This window comes from Octodon degus, unplaced genomic scaffold (assembly GCF_000260255.1).
Source record: "Octodon degus isolate 3935 unplaced genomic scaffold, OctDeg1.0 scaffold00088, whole genome shotgun sequence".
Lineage (NCBI taxonomy): Eukaryota > Metazoa > Chordata > Mammalia > Rodentia > Octodontidae > Octodon > Octodon degus.
The window spans coordinates 2,358,759-2,364,758 of record NW_004524664.1 but is presented as its reverse complement, the minus strand read 5'-3'; the positions used below and the strand labels follow the sequence as shown (position 1 = coordinate 2,364,758).

Here is a 6,000-nt window from a genome sequence, read left to right as displayed (position 1 = left end):
CTATCAGACTACCACCAAAATACCTCACAGACATAGAGAAATCATTCCTAAAATTTATCTGGAACCAGAAAAGACCTAGAATAGCAAAGGAAATCCTGGGCAATAAAGACAAGGCAGGAGGCATTACAATTCTGGACTTGACATTATACTACAAGGCTATTGTGATAAAATCAGCATGGTCCTGGCAACAGAATAGACCTGAGGATCAATAGAATAGATCAGAAGACTCTGAAGCCCCTCCAAACACACTTAATCACCTTATCTTTGACAAAGAGGCCAAACATACTTACTGGAAGAAAGATAGCCTCTTTAACAAATGGTGCTGAAAAACTGGCTCTCTACATGCTGAAACCTAACACTTGGCCCAGGTCTATCACCATGCACTAAACTAAAGTCAAATTGGGTTAAAGATCTAAATATTAAAGCAAAGACACTAAATTTCCTGGAATAGAAAGTAGGAGGAACTCTTGAAGACAGTGGTAGGCAAACACTTCATGAACAGATATCAAATTGCAAGGGAAAGAGTGGAAAGAGTTAACAACTGGGACCTGCTCCTATTGAGAAGTTTTTTCATGTCAAAAGAAATTACCAACAAAGTGAAAAGGCAGCCCACAAATTTGGGAAAAATCATGACAAATATGTACTCAGACAAAGGTCTGCTCTCTAGAATCTATAAAGAACTAAAAAACACTAGTGCCCCAAAATTTAAAGACCCAATCCAGAAATGGGCATCCAAGATGAACACATGCTTCTCAGAAGATGAATTTAAAGAAGCGAATCAATATATGAAAAAATGCTCCACATCACTAGCCATCTGTGAAATGCACATTAAAACAACATTGACCTATCATCTCACCAAAGAAAGAATGGCTATCATAAAGAAATCACCCAACAACAAATGTTGGAGAGGCTGTGGGGAAAAAGGAATGCTTCTCCACTGCTGTTGGGAATGTAGACTGGTGCAACCGTTGTGGAATCTGTGTGGAGACTCCTTAGAATAGCTGGAATGGTAATCCCATTTCAACCAGCTATTCCTCTACTGGTAATTTTCCCGGAAGATCTGAAAACATCATATCATAAGGTTGTACGTGTGCCTATGTTTATAGCAACACAATTTGTGATAACCAAATCTTGGAAACAACCAAGATGCCCATCACCTGAGGAATGGTTGTTAATGATGTGGTGTTTTTACACAATGAAGTATTACTCAGCTATAAAGAATTATAAACTCAAAGCCTTTATATTGAAGTGGATGCCACTTGAACATATTTTCATAAGTGAAATAAACCAGACACACATGTGTAAATATCATATAGTTTCCCTAGTATAAGAACTCAAGGGAAGAAATACAAATAGAAAGGTATAATACAAGTAAAAGGAAAGCAGGATCTCGAGGACTAACTAATCAAAAGAGGGAAAGGAGCCGAGTTAGGAAATATGACAATGTCAAGACATACAGATATATTTAGAAGATGGGCAAGGCAATGATTTTGAGAATCTCCAGAAGATTTTTGAATCTAGCAGTTAATTGGAAAGAGTATCACCCAGATTATCTATACATACTGATACCTGTGAACTAAGCAATTGCACTGAAGATGGTAATCTGTAATAGTAGTTTAATGTTTGGAGTGCTTGTCATTCTGGTCTGTCTGAATATGGGTTGCTTGTCATGACATGCCAGTTGCTGCTGTGCTGTCTCTCAGGTCGATGATGGTTCAAAAAGAAGGGGGTGGTGAACGAAGGCAAGAGACAGGAAAAGGAATATTGTGGGACTGTCCTGCTTCAAGGTTGTATATAGTTAGGTTTTGGACTTATGTGTAAACATAAGAAGTATATAATTCTTATGCCTATTTTTAAAAATATATTATAATTTTTAAATATTTTTTCATCATATTCTATAGGGGCTGAAATTCAACATATCAGTACTTGATGAAAAATACCTGTTCCATGTTATGCCAAAATGTTTGATATTCAGAGAGATAATGAGGTTAAGCTTAACAGCCTAGGTTGTATGGTAATAACAATAAGCCTTTCTTCTGGATGGTTAACAACCTAAGTTTGCAGACCAAAGTTCGAGAAAAAGGAGGGCTGCAAGAAAAGCCAACATTTTGGCCCTAGCCTACCAGGGTCAATTAAGACTCAGGACATATGAGAACTTGTACTGTAACTTCATGTAACTTGGTAGTGTCCCAAATTTTCTGATCAAGATTATGGGGCCAAAGAGCAGAGTGATCGATGATGTAGAGTGTGCCTAAGGAGAGTCACATGGAGAGAAAACATTCTCTCAGGCTTTCACAGAGAGCACACTGGCCAAGCAATGGCTGTGACTCATCCACATGGCTGACACTGACAAAGTTTCTACAATCTGAGGTACACTATCTCAGGATAAACCCTGAGGGGATTTCCCTGACCTTATCAAACCCAAAAGCTACAACTCTTGTTGCATAAATCCTGCTTTGTGTTGGTCTTAACCATCCAGCAGAAAAGTATAAAAGTGAAGTATAAGAAGTAAAGCCATGCTGTTATTTTGAGCTGTAGGAAACACAAGTCTACAATTTCTGACATTGCCCATGAAGCGGCAGCCCCAGTACTATTATGGACTACTGAACTCTTAGTTAGAATATTTTCCTGAGTTAACACACCTATAATATTCAAATAACAGAACTTAACAAAAAAGGGCTATACAGATGAATATCCATTTTGTATCTGTGTATTCAAAATGGTTAGAGTAGATATATTGTTACATTCTCTTAATGAATAGAGGGATTTGTTCTAATAGTGTTTGTAAATAAGATATCATGTCCTCATCTTCTACAGCAATTAACCTCTTGGAAGTATGTATGCAATGTGTTAATTATTGAAATTGTCCCACCTATTTGGTTTGAAACTGTCTCATTGCTATTTGTTTCTAAATAAAATTACGGGAAAAAAGAAATTGAAATGTAAAACAGAAAAAAGATCTAAATATTAAAATAGAAACAATAAATATCCTGGAAAAGAAAGTAGAAGGAACTCTTGAAGACATATGGTTAGGCAAAGTGTTCATTTACAAAAATCAAATTGCACGGGTAATACTTGAACGAATTTACAACTGGGACATCTTGTTATTGAGAAGTTTTTTCACATCAATTGAAATTACCAACAAAGTGAAAAGACAACCCACAAATTTGAAAAAAATCTTGACTAACAAGCACTCAAACAAAGGTCTGTTCTCTAGAATTTATAAAGAACTAAAAACCTTTAGGGCCCCAAAATTTAAAGACCCAATCCAGAAATGGGCATGAGAGGAACACACACTTCTTAGATCATGAAATTAAAGAAGTAAGTAAATGTAAGAAAAAATGTTCCGCATCACTAGCCATTCTATAAATGCAAATTAAAACAACACTAAGATACCATGTCACCCTAGAAAGAATGTCTATCATAAAAAAATCAACCAACAACAAATGTTGGAGAGGCTGTGAGTGTAAAGGAACTCTTCTCTACTGCTGGTAGGAATGTAGCCTGGTGCTACCATTTTGGAAATAAGTGTGCAGTGTTCTTAAAAAGTAGGACTGAAATCCCATTCAAACCATCTATCCCTCTACTGGGAATTTTTGCAGAGGAATAGAAAACATCATATCATGGTGATATACGTGTATTTGTGATTATAGCAGCACAATTTATGATAGCCAAATCTTGGAAACAACCAAGATGCCTGTCACCTGAGGAATGGATGAAAAAGATGTGGTATGTTTATTCAATGGAGTATTAGCTATAAAAAATGATAAACTCAAAGCCTTCATATTGAAGTGGATGCCACTTGGAGATATACTCATAAGTAAAATAAACCAGACCTATATTTGTAAATATCATATAGTCTACCTGTGTAAGGACTCTAAAGAAGAAATAAAAATAAAAAGTTTAGTTATAACACAATTAAAAGGAAAGCAAGAACTTAAGGATTAGACAATGAAGAGAGGGCAAGGTAGAAAGCTAAGAAACATGATAGGGAAAAAACCATACATTTATATGCGCAAGATGATTAAGGCAATGAACCTGAGTATCTTCAGCAGGGTTTTGAAACTAGAAGTGACAAGATATTGGACAATGGAATACCCTTCTCTGACAAACCTAATTGGTAGGATTCTCACCCTGACTCACTATATATGCTAATACCTGTGAACTAAGCAACTGCACTGAAGATAGCAATATACTAGTATTAAGATAGCATAATACTAGTGTCATGCTTGGAATACCTGTCATTCTGGTCTTCTAAATACGTCTATTGTCATTTCATACCCATTACTGCCATACTTTCACTCAAGTAAATGTTTGTTTATAAAAAAGAGGTTGTAATAAATGAAAACAAGAGGCAATAAAAGTCATATCACTGTCCTGCTATAATGCTGTATGTGCTTAGATTTTAAATTCCTCTGTAAAAATACATAATTGGTTATTCCTATTTTTAAATATTTTTAATCTTTAAAATTTCTTCATAGTCTTCATATTCATATTTTCTTCATGTCCTTCATAAGCTGTAGGGACTTAAAGCTTAACATATCAATACTTGATGGAAAATACCTGTTCCATGTTATGCCTAAGATATTTGATAGTCACAGGGAGAGAAAACATTCTCTCAGGATTTCACAGAGAAAATGTTGGTCAAGCAATGTTCATGAGTCATCCTCATGTCTGACACTGACAAAGGATATACAAACTGTGGTTTAGGGTTTCAGGATAAATCTTGAGTGAATTTGACTGCCCTTGTCAGATACAAAAGTTACATTTCTTGTTTTATAGGTCTTGCTTTATCTTGGTCTTAGCCACCCAGCAGAAAAGTTTAAAAAAGAGGTTTAATAAGTAAAGCCATATTAATATGCTAAGTTGTAAAAGGCTCAAGTTAACAACTTCTGACATTGCCAGTCCTGCGGATAACCCACTACTATTATGCACTACTGGATTATATTGGATTATTTTACTGAATTCACACACCTACAGTATTGAAATGACAATGCAATACCCTTCTCTGACAAAACTAAACAAAAATGGGGATAGAAATGAAGGACCATTTTGTATCTGTATATTCAAAGTAGTTAGGATAGATACACAGCTACTTTCTCTTAATTCAATGAATAGAAATATTTGTACTAATAGTGTTTGTGGACAGGATATCATATCTGCTTCTTGTACTATGAACAACCACTAAGAAGACAACAATATGCAATATATTAATTATTGAAACTATCCTACTAATTGGTTTTTGAAACTGTCTCATTGCTATTTGTTTCTCAATAAAGTTATTTTTTAAAAATTCCTCTGTGTTCTGTGTTTATAATTCATTTTCTGCTAATTCCTGATAAAACCCAATCATTTCAATTTCTCCATAGATTTTCTTTGTTTGGAATGTCATATTGTAGGAATAAAAAATATCATGTAACTTTTTCTTAATGATTTGTTTTATTTAATGATATGCATATAAGCTTTGTCCAGGTTTTATATACTGGGTAGGTCTTTTCTGCATAAAGACATTTTCTTTGAGACAGACTTTTGAGTCACAAGAAAACTGAGAGTAAAGTGAGAGTAAGGTTCATGTATTTCCCATGTATTCCCAGTGATCCTTTAATAGATAGTATTTATTTTCTGCAACCAAGTTTTAAAAATTTAAGATAAAGATAGGAAGACCAAATCATGTATGTAGAGGTAACCATGATCTTAGTAATCTCCTTTTTTTGTTTTGCTACTTGCACCACTAACCACAGTTGTCTTCTACACTGACCTTGCCAAGGCCCAACCCATTCTGACTGCCTACAATATTTCTAAATAACTTAGCCATCTACATTTCTCCCTTTGAAGATGTAACCCTAACTGCACTTAAAGAATGGCCATTATTTACATCTAACTGTTTTGAGCTGAGAAGGGTCTGTGTAGAGGCAACCAAAGTCAGGAGCCTTCTCCGGAGAGCTAATCTAATGGGCTTTAAATAGACACTGAGTCTTGGTTTAGCAGTTATAAACTGTC

General features: G+C 35.1%; 1 protein-coding gene across 1 annotated transcript in view; it reads left to right on the top strand.

The window, feature by feature from the left end:
* The window catches only part of LOC101572691 (disintegrin and metalloproteinase domain-containing protein 32-like), a 227,901-nt gene that overhangs the window by 169,481 nt on the left and 52,420 nt on the right, over positions 1-6,000 (top strand). The window lies entirely within an intron of this gene.